The sequence below is a fragment of the Equus asinus genome, chromosome 4 (genome assembly GCF_041296235.1).
Source record: "Equus asinus isolate D_3611 breed Donkey chromosome 4, EquAss-T2T_v2, whole genome shotgun sequence".
Classification (NCBI taxonomy): Eukaryota; Metazoa; Chordata; class Mammalia; order Perissodactyla; family Equidae; genus Equus; species Equus asinus.
Window position 1 is genome coordinate 37,945,822 of NC_091793.1, and position 15,574 is coordinate 37,961,395.

Here is a 15,574-nt window from a genome sequence, read left to right on the forward strand (position 1 = left end):
GGCTACATATCTGTCTCTGGAACAATAGGTACCTGTATTCTGCACGGACTGCTGGGCAGCACTGACACTCTGGAGAAGGTCTGCCTCTGTCTGCGCTTTCCTGGTGAGACTCCCCAATGACAGTTCCACTTTTCAGTGGAGGAGAAAAAAAAATATCTGTCTACTCTCTTGATGAAGGACAGAGCTTTGATCATTTTTATTCAGGCTTGTCTTGGCCGGAGGTTTTAGGTTCTTAGTTTCAAGTCAGCAGTCTCTCCCTTTCTCCCTCTCTCTCTCTTTCTCTTTCTCTCTCTCTCTCTCTCTCTCTCTCTCTCACTCACACACACACACACACACACACACACAAGCAAACACACATCCACTCCCTCCCTCTCTCTTACTCTCTCACTCTCATTTCCTCTCGTAGGTTCTATGCAGGCAGATGAGTGCCACAGCTGTAACTGAGGCACAGAGCAATAAACATAGTGGAACCAATTTCCACGATGGCGAGAGGGGGCACCGGAGGTGACAACAATGACAAGGACCCAAGGACCGTCCTTCTGACAAGTTTTAGGTAAGAAAATATTTATGCCCCGATTCTTGTATTTTTACATCTTTGTGGCTGAGAGAGACATTGAGACATAAAGCGAGTCTCGAGAGGGAAATATTTTTGTGAGGGGATCATCTGTGCTGTCACTCGCCTGCAAACCTGTGTTCTCAGGGCTTTGTGTTATTAGGATCGTCGGAGGCGAGGTGTGAGCGGGCTGGGTGGAAGGGTGAGCTGCTTTTTATGTCTGTCTGGTGACATTTATCATGCTGTTTAAATTCGTATCGGGGAAAAATTCTGTTTGATGATAGTTAGCAATGTTTTGTGCAAAGTAGAGCATATGGCCATGTAGAATTTAAGCGATGCTCTTTCATTCTTAATTTGTAATTATTTTTACACTCAACTGTACTGAGGTCAGAGAGTTTTAAAAATTAATGAGATTCCCTGTGGAGTTCAAATAGTAATGTCTACGTGAGCTGCCACAAAAAGATAAGATTATGCTGGCATATTTTTAACATAGATTTAACTTTCTTATCTTGAACATACTCCATTTGAAATATATGAATTGTGCAATAGTTTATGGAAGCCTAAGTATTTTGGGATATTAGTCCTTAAAAAATTTTTTTTGGTGACCTAGAGAAATGTTGTCAAAATTAGACTGTAGAAGATTAATATTTTCTGTGGAGATATTGCTAAAACTTAATAGACATTATTGTTATGGTAATGGAGAATACCGTATACTTTCGAGGAAATGACAAATAATGAATGAGCCACATGCTAAAAAAATCTGCAAAAGTGCTTTCATCTTAAGTAATATATAAAAATTCAGGAGACATTTAGGGTGAAAAATTTCTGGCATGAACAAAGAAGCAAGTGAACACATAGATGAGAATTCTTTGTCACAAAAATGAAGCCAGGGCATGGATTCAGGGGGTTAAGCGATTCCTACATTCTCAGCACCCCACAAAAGGGGTGAGTCCAGACACTTAAAAATGTACCAAAAACTTTCATTTCCCACAATTTAAAAACATTGTTTATGTTCCTGGTACAGCACATTGTTTAAATGAGGGAGATTGAAAAGCAGCTTGAGTATACAGTAATCGGGGCTAAAGATGCTTTTTATCCTGAGCTTCCCATTTACAAGACCCATTCTGAGCTTCCTGTGATATATTGTTATGTAAATACTGTGCAGCCAGGGAAAGCCGTACTATGGGGATTCAATTTACTTTGAAAGTTGTTCATTATAGGAGGGATGAATGTTATTTATTTGATGTGATTCAAAGGCTGGAAATGACTTTTTCATTGTGGCGCCTTTTGTAATGGGTGCAGGGTGATCTAATCTTTTTAATTTTGGCTTTCACACCAGTGGAGATGAAAAGAGATCTGAACTCATTTATCGGTTGCTAGGTCCTTCCGGAGACCCAAGTCCTGTTCTTGGTTGCTATGGCCAGTCTGACCTCAATCTCTGTGGTTTTGGGGACTTAAGCAGTCTTTTTTTTTTTTTTTTTTTTTTTATTGAGGAACGTGTACCTTGATTTATGTCCAAAATTGTGGCTGAATGTCTTTGTCTGCATGTGATAAATGGTGCCGAACAATTCATCAGTTCTTACAAGTAAACACCGCTGTCCCACTAAAAATATGTTTTGTTCTGAGTTAATGGTATGGAACAAGGCAGCCTCCACAAACAGCTATCTTTTATTGTGGAGGGGCCTCTGAAACTTGGAGCAAAGTGGAGGAAATTGGCATTCATTTTCTTGTGCATTAGCATTTCATTTGTGATTTGGATGATGCGGCTTTAGGTGGATTGTGGAAGAGAGGGTAAACCTTCCATTTCCTTACTTTTTCTTAGTTGGGTCTGCCTAGAAAACAGGCCCCCTTTGGATGCCTGGATGCTGCTGGGGCGCTGAGAAGTCAGGAGTAGTTTCCCTGATGGGCTTGGCCTCCGATTCGCGACTGCCAAGTGCTGAGGCAGAAACAGGCAGACGTTCTGCAGCTCTGTTGCCTTCAGTCTGGTGCTGGTTCTTTGAGCGAAAGTTGTATCTAATATTGGTGACTCCCAGGAAGGTTCTGCTTGTGTGCTACTTAATGGGCCCCGGACATCCTTGCCTTCTAGAACCTTGTTAGAAAGGAGCCGTGGTACTTAAGAGGCCGTGGAGTATACAGCTGTGCTTAGCAGAGGAGCCCGCATGCGTCTCCCCGTTCCCTTAAAAACTGCCTAATTGATGCTGCAGGGAGCATCCACTCTGCAAATAAGATGATGATGACAAAATAGGTATCAGGAAAGGCATTTATTGCTTATAAGCACCATCAGCTTCCTTCCGAGAGAGATTGTGGCTTTGTAGTGTATTTTTTTCCGTTCGATAGTAATATGCTAATGGTTTTTATTCCAAATCGGCCAGCACTGAGTATCTTCAGGAAAAACGGTTTCCGTCAGAAGTGGCATCCTCCTCAAAATGAAAGGTAAAAATTAAAGATTTTTTAAAGTGCAATTTTCCAAACTATTTCATGTGCTTCTTGCCGGTAGCATCAGAAAACTGCTTTCTAAATGAAACTATTTGAAATTTAAACTGTTCTTTTTAACATAAAAGGTTTAAAGAAGAGACTATCTTAGGGAATTTTATTGTTAGTCATTTGCTGAAGATTGCCTAGCTTTTATTAACAAAATACAATCAGGTATTTTGTCTGTTTACTTCCAGTCTTGAAAATAAGCAGATTTTTATATTTTAGAGAAAGTGGTCATTTTGGGGACCAATAAAAGTGATCTTTATCTATTTTATGTAGATTTTATCCCTGGAACTGGTAAACAAGAACCAGGATTAGGTGATGTTGAAGGTCTCTTCCGGCTTGAAAATTCTTCAGAGTACTAGTTTTCTGAAAGAACACATAAGGATGCCTTTATTAGTGTAATTGTGCTTATTCAACTAATGTTTAGCTCTTTAGCTGAGCAGCAGTTAAAAGTTCTGTGGTCTGTTGTACAGGTAATAATTGTGGCTGGAAGTAATTTCCAAAGAATTGATTTTTGTAGGTATTTTTTTAAACTGCTACTTAACCGCTTTATTAAGCCTGGGGTTTCGCAAAGCTCAATTGTGGCTCCTTAACTTGGGTTTCTTACTTCAGATCTGCTTCAAGGTGATACTTTATATGAGTGGTTAATTTCACAAGAAATATTTAATTCTAGGTATCTGAGGACAAATATTCCTGATATGTGGTATGTATCTATGTATGGATGTGAACATATTTTAATATAAAACGTCTTATAAATTTCACAGTGTTTTGCTTTGCTGTTATTTCAAAAGATTTAAGCGAATGTTAGATAGCCCTCAATTTCCTGAAATGATTAAATTCAGTCTCTGAAGAATCTGGGGAAAAGGCCTGTAATGACATTTTGATGACTTTCATTTTAAGGTGTAATAGAAATTGAGTAAAATATTTTAATAGCTATTCTCTAATATCTCATTCCAAATAAAATGTTTTTATTGCTCATTCTAGCTTACAAATTTCTGGTGATAATAGTGTTGGCTGGTAATTGTTTCTTAGATAGAAATCATTTTATCCTTATGTAAAAGTTATTTCAGAAAAGTCCTCATGCGTTTATCTCAGCTGAAGTAACTGCATTGAACTCTTGAGATAAAATATGAGTATTTCCAGAATTCTCCTATTTTAATTTGATATTTCCTTATGAGAATTAGGTGTATCTTAAAGGAAGAAATATTATATATGATAGTTTGTGGTTTAAAGAGGAAAAACAAAGAGGCTTGCAAGTCAGGGGAAAGCTAACTTGGACGGGAGGAATAAATACTATGCGTTATCACAAAATTGACTTGACTTTCCTTCCAGATGTCATGTAATTTTTAAAATTTAAAAATAAAGTAAGAAATAAAAAATATGTGTGCAAATATGCAGTCATTATATCTGTCTTTATTGAATAGGTATAAACTTAGAAAGATTGTACCTAATGTTACCAGAAACATCTTTGCACCTCAATTCTTTCAGGAGATGTAGGCACAAGTAAAGTTAATCACATAGCTTTTAAAGAATCAAATCTTTTGGGAACTGGAGTTGTGACATATTAGATCAATATTCATGTAAGTCAAAATGAAACCCTTAAATCAATTTTTCTGTGCATGTTACACAAAGCCATTAGCTTCCAAACTGCGTTGCTCTAAATGCTAATTAGAAAAAAATTTTATGCAATTTAATTTGATTGTAGTGAATACTTAAAGTTAAAATATGGTATTATTGCTGAATTAACATGCCGTCAGTGCAGTTTTTTATAAAAGTAAAATTAAGCTCTAGTATCTGATTATTCTCCTCTACTGGTATGTTTATTAAATTTCCCCAAATTTGCTTTCTTTTCATAATTAATATTCTTTCCCAAATGCCATTGTTTCAGAGTAGTTGGTTACTCCTAGTTTCTCTCTGTCTCCTATAATTTCGGTTTTTGTCTTTTTGGTGTGCCATTATTCTTATCTGTCACTTAGAAAGTTGTATTAACTTTGAAGCTATTTGTCTGACCTATTTGTCTGAGTTTGGAGGGAAAAAAACCCAAAACATATTTCATTAGAAATTGTGTATAAAGTGCTGAAAGATTTGAGCTGGCCTTGGGATGTTGTTCAAGGGGTTGAAATTAGGATATAGGATTTTTCTAGTAGAAGCAAGTTACTTGCATAATTCAATAAAATCTTTCCTTTAGCTATCGTAGTTTATTTTCCACAAAAATAGTCTGCCAAGTGGCAAGCCTCAGATTTGCATTGAGCATCATCTAGAAAGTTTATTATGGCGAAAGAACTGGCAGGGGAGGGACCCTGTTAGATAGCTAGTGAAGATTTCACCCCAAGTTACTATTCTGGCATGTTGTCAAGGACACACGGTAAAGTTTTATCTATTAAAGTGTTTTGTATTTAATCACCTCCATGATCCAACAGATTTTAATTTGCATTACCATGAGTCGGATGCTTATGTTTACAGAATACCAGAATGACTTAAGAAAATAAAAGTTACATTAAAAAGCTTAATTATACACTCTAGCACTCACTAATAATTAATCGAAGCATTTAAAAACTCATTCAGTTTTAAAATGTGAAAATTGCAGTTTGTTTAATGGTATTTATAATTTCTTCATCAAGAGACGGCCTATATAGACTCGTAATGACCCCAAGTCCTTCTAAAGTTGCTAGACTTTATGCTCTTACACCACATAGTGAACAGAATCTTTTTACATCCTTAATAATATCTCTAAGCTGTAATTTATATTCTTAATGTTGCTTGGCATTATATAAGCACAATGTACTTGTAATTAATAAATCTTTGAATTTCCTGTCTTGTCCTGACAATTGAGTTCACAGTCCAAATGCAAAAACTAAAACATACCATAAAGCTAAGAGTTTGCCTATGGAAAGAAAGACCAGGTAGCACAATGTGACCAGGAACACAGGACGTATAGTCAACTACCATAATCACAAGGGTTTTAACATAGTGTGCTGCAGTTGTCTTTGAAAATATTGGATTTTCCAGAAACATTTGAAGAAGAATATGATTTGCTAGAAATTTGAAACATGGAAATCAAATAAATTATTATAAAAATGCCCTCCTATGTGGATTTGGAAAATAGACACTATTGTTGTGGTTTTTAACTTAATATTCACCATTGATTCAATATTCGTTATTTGCCGGATTTTGCAGATCATAGGAGACTCGCCAATTATTTGTACATCATGAGCTAATCACATCACAATCTGTATCATTTTGGAATCTGTATTTCTTTTGTCTCTTCTTTAAGTGGATTAAAATATGTTCTAGGCATCTATACCAATTTAAAGAATATATTGGTAAAACAGAATGCATTTTAAGAAGTTATCCTATTGATATGCATTTAGAAATGTCTAAATGCAGCCCTTTTTCCTCACTATTCAGACCTACAATGCAGCAGACACTGAGTCTGTTTTACTCTTTTCATGCCTCTTTCCAATGCTTTTTATACTATTTTAAAGGACCTCTAATTCTAATGATTAATGGCTAACATTTATTTTCTATATGCCAGTCAATGTGCTAAGCCCGTTACCTTTGTTTTCTAACTTAATCCTTTCAATCACACTATGAGAAAGGCAGCGTTATTATCCCTCCTTATATGAGGAAACTGAGGCTTTGAGAGGTTCAATAACTCGCTCAAGGTCACAGAGCTAGGGAGCAGCTAAGTTGACTTAAAACCCAGGTCTTTCAGACTCTATTCATTCTTCTAGTCATTCAGCAAATATTACTGAGCCTCTATGAAGTCCTAGGCCTGCTCAAGATGTTTAGAATAAATCAGTGGATATTATAGGCAAGCCTCTGCCCTTAGAATAGGAGTTCGCAACCACCTTGATGTGCATTATTCACAACCACCTTGATATTTGCATCACATTATTCCCCTCTGCATCTACGGATTCCCCAGAGCCAATAGGAGAACATTTTAAAATCTCACAACTTCTTTGGACTTCTCACCACTTGGCTTCAGTTTTTCTTTCCAACTGCATTATTGCCTTTGTCTAAATAGGAATTTTCTACACTGGAAGGCTGATCTGCTCATTGCCTCCCTGAAATTTGCTTTGTGTTTTCTCTGGTCATTCCTACACCTGAAACACTTTGCCAGTGTTTTCTCAATGTCTCCCATCCTTCAGTGCCTGGGTCTAAGTCAACAGCTCCCACAGAGCCTGTCTTAGAAACGAAACCCTAAAATTCCTTTATCTGCATTGATCATCTGACGCATCACATTTGCAACAGCTAAGTGATTTGAGGCTAGGTAGCATTTTACATATTTCCTGTGTTCTGGCTGCTTCCATGTTTGCAGATGTGCCCAACTGACATGTGGGCAAAGAGTTCAGGGAAGCACCAGTAAATAAGAGAAGGAAGTAAAAAAGGTAGGAACAGAAGGCTTGGAAGGGAGACCCCCGCCCCCTGCCTAGCACAGTGCCTGGCATAGAGTATGCAGGGAATACATTAAAGGCTGGGAAGAGGGGAAGAGAGGCCTGAAGGAGGGAGAGACTGACAACAGGAGGGAAGCTAGCAGGGAAAGAGAAAATAATATTCCTAAATGTATAGCCCAGGGCCTTCAAAGTTCTTTAAATATTTAATTAGGGTCAGAGATCCTATTAAGGAATGGATAGATATACACAATAATCTTTACTTTCAAATATATTTTCGCTTCTTCCGGGAATAAATTGTCAGTCTTATCAACATTAATACGTTAGATATAGAATGAACTTTCTGGTATTTTTAAGTAAAAATGCAATTGTGTTATGTTTGTATATGTTTTCCATCACTTTGCAGGCCTAACGATGCAGCTGACTCTAAGCTGATTTTCTTGTTTTATGCTGTATGTGATTTATTTCTCTATCCCCTGGAACATTTTTCGGTATCATAGAAGTGGCTGATCACCCTTCCTCCAAAAAGAGCCATCCCTTTAACCATCATACAGTTTTATTAGTTCATCCTTCACGTTGGATTTCTTTAAAATAAAAGCCAAATTCAACATTCAAAATCCTAGTACGAATCTCCTCTATCAATAAGCAGCCTTGTGATTAACTTTGTTTATATTTTTACTCAATTGTATTCAAAAGTGTAGCCTTGAAATCTCAAGAGAAATATATATGTCTCTATTTGTATGAGTTCTCAAATCAAATGCTTAAGGGAGAAATTTTGCTTCATAGGAAAATTCAGGTGGATATTTCTCCAAGCAACTACTATGTCTGACTTCTCCTATGGAGCTCTTTTACTGACTGGAGGAGCCATGGCCTGTATTCATAAATATGAATGTAGGGCTTACCTCAAGGAGATATTACTAATACAGAATATATATGTAACATGTACTAATTTTCCTGGGTGAAGCAAGCTAGAAAGGTGGCACCTTGAACCAGAGAACATGATAACCTCAGCGTAGCCTCCAATTTATATGGGAGTGCTCTGCTGATGCACCCCCATTCTTTGGAAATCCCTACCTGCTGGTTGAGATAAGTAAGGATGAAACTTTGGCCATGAGGCTTTGAACTATATGCTGCTTTTAAGAATCAAGGAATATTTCTGCAGTCTGTATTGGAATAGTAGCAGTTGAATAGTCCATGAGAGTTCCAAAAATGAAGCTGTGCTCCAAATGCTTATTGCATGCTGTGTTGATGTCAGTAAAATGTGGAGGATGAGCTTGTCTCCCCTTTAACCCTAACTTTCTATGGTCCTTTCATTTTGACATTAATTTCAGGCATGAACCTTGGCACTTAGCTACAGTGTGTAATTGTTGATATCTCGCTGCCACCTGGGTGCACAATGCAGAACAATATTTAGCCCCTGTGATTTGCCATAAGAACACACCACATGCAGTTGGAAAGGGAAATATTTAATCAGCCAGTTTTCTCCACGCAATCCCAATCAGTTGAATCAGTTGAAGATTTTATTGTCTCTGCGTTAACTCATTGTTTTGTTACCGCAAAGATAAAAGCTTTGGCTCCCTCTCAAATTCATATAATGCAAATTTGGTGACATGGTATACCAATTAGAGCGTACAAACAAAAAGAAGATATTTTAAAATATGCTAAGTTAATAACTCATTTTGGTCAAAAAATATTTTTCAAAAAGTTCCTTGGGTCCTCTGTTTTGTTGGTTGGCTGTGGACTTAATATGTAAAAGGCTGTAAATGACGCACAAATAATACCATTCCATTTTTAGACACGTAGTATGATGATGCTGTTGATCTTTAGAAGAAATTCCATTTGGTGACATTTACAAAAATAGTTTCATGTTAGCAGCTTTTAATTTAAATTTTTTGAAAAATAACGAGAATGATATAACTTTCGTATGACGAGGAAATCACCTAGGAGGTGTGTACTTACGTAATGGAAACATGAAACGTACCTTGCCTCCCATCAGCTGTTGTGCGTATATTCAGTCCAGGGAACTAGTTTTGACAAGTAGGAAAATGGTATGAGAATAGAATTATCCGTATAAACAGGCAGCATATCATCTTAAAGATTGAGATCTATTTTTAAAGCCTGGTGTTTTCAAAGTGCTAGAAAGATTGGAATCCAGAGTTTAGTCTTTATTTTACTTTGGTCCTTCTAATTCAATGCAATGCAATGCAATGCAATCCACTTCAATTCACCCAGTTACTCACTGGATTTCTAATATTTATGACCATTTTAACCTCCTCCAGGCAGTTCTCTCTTTGGTGGTATTATTTTATTTTATATATTTTTTTTGGTTGGGTAAATACAATAAGAAATGTCAGTACATGTGGCAAAGAATTTCTGGTTCCTTACCACAGAACAAAATATTTTATTTATAAAATTATTTTATTGAGGTCACATTGGTTTATAACATTGTGTAAATTTCAGGTGTACATTACTATATTTCGCCTTCTGTAAGACTGCGTCATGTTCACCACCAAAAGTCTAGTTTCCATCCATCACCACACATATGTGCTCTTTTACCTTTTTTACCCTCCCTGCACTCCCTTCCCCAAAACAAAATATGTTAAAGAGTTCAGAATTTCTACATCACTGGGGACATTTTATTTTTTCTGTTTCAAGTTGGGTAAAAGTTGGTACCGGATAACTAACTAAAATGGTATCTCTTTTACTCAATAATCATGATTATTGTCATAAATTTGAGAAGATTTCAAATTATTTATTTACTCAATTATTCAATTGGCTCTTTTTCCTTCATTATCTTGTCTGACCAGTGTTGCTAAAGGCACTGTGGAGGATTTTATAAAAGGAGAAAAATATGATCTTTCCCTCATCAACTATAATATAATTGGAGAGAGAAAAAGAACTCTAAAGAACTAATTGGATAATATAATAAAATTACTCTTAGCAATCATACTTCAGTACTGGGAAGGACGAAGCTATTTTCTCACAGGTAGAAAGCAGTATTAACAATCAAATATAGCTGTTTGGCTCAGAACATTGTTTCAGATTACTTGTTGTGGGAGCAATGATGAGAACATTCAGAATAAAGGCTAGTTCTTGAAAATGGATTATCTAATTTCCAGTTGATTTCATCAGCAAAAAGATTTTCATTTCATGAGGACTTTAAAAAAATGAAGTGTCGCATGGTTAGTAATTAATTCAGCAGTCCAAAGCTTACAAATACCTTACTTTACTGACTATTTATGATAAAATATGTATGTGGGGGGTGGAGTTTCAATTGCCTTAATTATACATCACAATATTCTTCCAAAATTTGGACACATGTAAATTGAAATGTTTTTTCAAATACTTCAACTTTCTCATTATCTTGAGAACACAGGCTAACGCTTCTATGCAGTGGACCACTTTTCAAAGCTGTCTTTAACAACAGCCTGGGTGTGTAAAGCCCTGCCCATAGCTTCGCTCTCTGGCAGAAATGTTACACCATTCATCCACAGAAATAAAAACACTATTCCAAACAAAACCTAACACTGAGCAAAGAGCTTCGGGACTAGCTCAATTCTTAGTTTCTATCTCTGAGTATAAAATTTCAGAATTTTAAGGAAAAACAACAACTTTGTATGTATGTTGATTATCATTTTCCAAAGCCAAAAAATTTTAAAACTTTACTTAAAAAGCCTTGAAGTTTTTGCCTTTAGTTATGTTGAGAACTGTGTGCTGAAAAGCCCAATAATAACTTAATTATTCTCTTCTTTTGTCTTGGGGAGTTTGTATTTTGTAGCCATAGAGAGAAGCCTTGGCTATTTCTGCCTTCTGCCCTCAGGGAAGGGAAGAATTGGATAGGAAAATGCACACCCCATTCCTAGCAGACATCTCCTATGGGCAGTATATGGCATCCACTGAACAGGAGACGACAGATGTCCTATTATTAAGGGGCCAGGGGAAGGTGTAGCATAGGGCCAATTCTCCTCCATATCCTATTATGTGAATGGACTTATACTAGACACGTTATGGGGAAAATCAGGCAGAAGGATCCTTAATGATCCCCAGTGAGAGAATAGATAGCAGCATCCTCTCTAAAATGTAGCAGCTCTTGATTCTCAGTGTCTTTGGGAAGCAGGATTCGCCATCCACCTGTCTAAACAGATAATGAGAGCAGAGACACTGCACACTTTCTCGCTCTGACTTGGGAATGCCTCTGGTGCCCTCAAATAAGGAACTCTTCTCACTGCTGTCTGCTCTGAGATGCATTTCATTTTGATAGCCATTTGCAGGAGACACCTTTGAACTCCATGCATGTGAAAGGTATGGTTGAGAAATTCTTCAGTGGGATTTCTCCCTACCCCCTAGTGGGTGATTTGGAACGTGAAGATTAGGGACTTAGAAACATTCTATCTAGCTTACTTCTAAAACTGCACATTTAGGTTCACGTTATTTGAAGAAAAATTAAACAAATCAAAAAAACTTGAGAAGGCTAAAGTATTCTACGTAGGGAATATGGTAAATGGTTAAATTTGCGAATCAGAAGAGATAAAAGAAAACATTTAGGAAAAAAGACATCAATTTTTTGTTGAATTGCAGAGTCACCTATTTCAGTTTTACTTTCACTTGCTAGATCATGATGTCCTTCGTCTTCTTAAAATTTAATTTTAGCACCATACCTCTAAAAGTAAATGTGTTTTAGTGTGGGCATCCCCACCTTGTTCGTTCTTTCAGGGAATGGCACACCTCTTTGGTGCATTTCCAGTATGCTTGTTCATAACAATTTAACTTTGGCATAACTTGCTCATTGTCATCCAGGTCTTTCCTCCAATGAAGGAGCCAAAGTATTTTAATTCATGGTGTTTCTGATGGCAAATATAACTTCTTCTGCCTCATCTTGAAATATTTAAATATGAAATCGAAATTATAGTGCTATGTCAATGTCCAGGAGCGCAGAGACTTTTTCTTGCACCTGTGGTGAATCCACGTCTTGTCAGTAATCAGTGCGTGTCAGCTTTTCAGGTTCCTGTTCATTTTTTAGGCTATATTGACTAGTCATGATTTCGGTCATATTTGTATTTTATTTTAGTGCTCTGTGATTTGAATGGTTTTTGAAAGCCTAATATTCTAATATTTGAGCATACACTTTGAAGAAAGGGTTATTGAAAAACAGACATTCTCGAATGATCATTGGGATGGCATGTGGAGAATCTGCTCAGCTAATGTCTCCTTTTCCTGTCCATTTTGAGGCTGTACGTTAAGCAGCAGCCTTTGAGAAAGGAAGGGTCTAGTCATTGGAATCAAAGCAAATGAAATTCAAATCTCAGACCGGCTACCACTTTGGACCAATTGTTTAGCATCTTTGAAACACAGTTTCTTCCTCTGCAAAACAAGGATTATAATCACTACTTACTAACATTTCCTGACCATTTTCCACATGCCAGCCACGATACCCACACGGGCTATGAGGCAAGTACTATTATAATCCACAGTTTACAAATTACCACACTGAAGCTTGGAGAGGTAAAGCAGACCCACCTAAAGCACACGTAGTTGTTAAGTAGTGGGGCCTCTTGTTGCTTCTTTTATTTCCATAGAATTTGTTTTTTAGGAAAGGACTTGCACGGTCGAAAGGTATGTACATAATAAATGCAGTTAGTTTCCAAAATGTCATTTAGTTTTAAGCCCTTGACTATGAGAAGCAGTATTAAAGGTGTAATTTATGTTTCCCCATGTTGCTGCGTTCCAGACTGTGCTGTTTGAGAGTGTACTTTGTAAGTGGCCATGGAGAGCTATATGCTGTGAGAGCTGCTTTATGCTTTTCTTCTTGGAGATGCTGATGGTGCTCTCATGTTGATGAGTACAACTCCTTTTCAGTAAATATTCTGTATAAATGGCTGTTGCTTGGAATTGAATGCTAGTCTACAAGGCAATTGTTATGCCTTAGATGAAGAGTGGATGCCATTTCCAGAAGAGCTTGACATTCTCAGGGAGGAGTTTCATAGTCTTGAAGAATTTTATGTTTGTGATTTGTATGACTCTCGATAAAGAAAAAAAAACGAGAATTATTTACCAGGAATTTAAAACTTTCATTCTATTGTGGCTTCGTCTGCTGCCCATTCCCTGATGCAAGACACTGCTAACTTCAGCGTCTTCTCCTACTTCATCTGCTGCCTCTTGAAGGCTGTGGGATGCCCAAGTGCATATAGAAACATGGAAATAGCACAGTCCCTTTGGTTAAGAATAAAACGGCAGTTTTCTTTTCTTACTTTTGTGTGCTCTCTGGAGCTCACCCATGCGTGATGTTCCAGTTGACTTCAAAGGCAAGTCTATGGTTGGATTAGCTCCACAGGACAGGGAACAAGGTAAGAAACAGGCTTAGTGCTTTTAAGGCCTGCTAGGGAGCTGATAGAGCCAAGCTATGTGGTTACCAAGACGACTTGTTCGTTTATGTCTTCATGGAAGAACAGGTAAACTTGCATAATACTTTCTATTTTATTGTCTCTTTTAAAATCATTTTAAAAATAATGACTGGACAGTACTCAAAAAGGTTGACTTATGGCTATATAATTCCTGCACTTGGGGAGCTTAAAGTCTAGTAAAGGAGATACAACGTATATTGTATACTCCTATTGTATTTAGTAGAAAATACTACTAAGTTCACAAAGGCATGAAACATGCAAATCATAGGGTAATTTTAGGTATTAAGAAAAGGGATGGCGTAAAGAATGGTGTGTTCTTGAGAAATTATGACGAAGGTGTGTTTGCTTCCCAGATTTTGTCAGCAAAGGTAAACTTCTTACAGAAAGCTAGAGCCAGGCATTGCTGAGCAAAGGAAGGGAGAAGATTGGAGGAGTTGAAGACATCATCACAAACAGGGCACCCTTTGGGAGAAGGCATAGGATGAAAGAGGAATGATTTGATGACATGGGCATTGAGATGGCTTGCCAGAGGAGAATATGGCAGACTGGAAAGTATCAAGAGACAAAGCAAATAGAGCAGGGTAAGGTGCTCCCATGGACTGAAGCTAGGAGAGTCTAAGATTTAAAATGTCAACGTGGAACCTAAGGAGGAAGTGGAAGTGATGGGGTCCATGGCCAAGCAGGGAAAAAACCCTACCAGTCCTGTCATGTGTTGACAATAGGCTTATTTATGAAGTCTGAAAGCCATATAAAGGCAGATAAAGAGTCTTAATTTTCAGAAATCAGAGGACCAGATAAAAGAGTCGAGCAATTGCCAGGTCCTGGACTGAGACCGTGGATGAGACGTAAAACCAAGTAAGGTAAATTTAATAGTTGTGATGGAAATAAGTAAAGTAACAACAACATCAACAAAATCCAATGCCACAGAAGAGTTCAGAAACCGTAAAGGCTAGAAAAGAGCTAAAAACTGTTTGAAAGTTTTACTTCTTTGGTGGAGAAATTACAGATAAAGCAAGACTGAGTGAGGGTATGCAGCAAGTCCTGGAAAGAGGACCAAGCATACTTTTTTCCATGTTCTTTCTTCTGTCCTTGGAATGAAGAAGAAAGAGAATAAGGTTATTTCTTTGCACTTTGATTTATTCCATTTTTATCTCCAGGATCACAAAGTATATGATAGTTAAGGTTGTATAAAGCTAAAAGTACTTTTTAATTTCTGAGCCCCCACATCCCAGAGTTCTGTGAGGTCATTTCATTCGGTGTTGTCTAGGGAGACGGTACAGAGAGAAACTGCTGTCTGTGTGGTAACCAAAGGCACAGACTTTGTATTACTGAACTTCAGATTGAATCTCGACTGTGGTTATGTTCTTCTAGTGAATAGAGCAGAAGCAGAAATGAAACATTTGTCTCCAGAAATTGTCATTCTGACTTTCCTTTTGGAGACACTGGCATGTGTACTATGGCTGGAACAATCTGGCTTTGATTTGTCATCAAACACTTGGTATTGGACTTTGAAAGGGAAGAAAAATATTGTGTGATTCAGATGAGCTTTTCATTTAAAAACAAAAAGACTGTGTGTCTAACTATCTTTCTAATTATCACCAGTAGGTATTTCTCTCCCAAGATATATGACATAATTTTATGACCTTGGAAGGGCTCAATATTTGCTTCACTATACACAAAATATATTTTGATTTAATTTCCTAAATCTTAGAAAATATAAGAGGAGTTTTGGTCATGGTTTTCTCTTG

At 37.1% G+C, this 15,574-nt stretch overlaps 1 long non-coding RNA gene across 1 annotated transcript in view; it reads left to right on the top strand.

Annotated features, from left to right (window-relative positions):
• Nucleotides 1-396: 396 nt before the first annotated feature.
• LOC123283249 (uncharacterized) overlaps nucleotides 397-15,574 on the top strand; it is a 30,544-nt gene continuing 15,366 nt past the window's right edge. Inside the window, exon 1 of the long non-coding RNA XR_011502653.1 lies at nucleotides 397-553. This is a non-coding gene — a long non-coding RNA (uncharacterized lncRNA). The remainder of the gene's footprint in view (nucleotides 554-15,574) is intronic.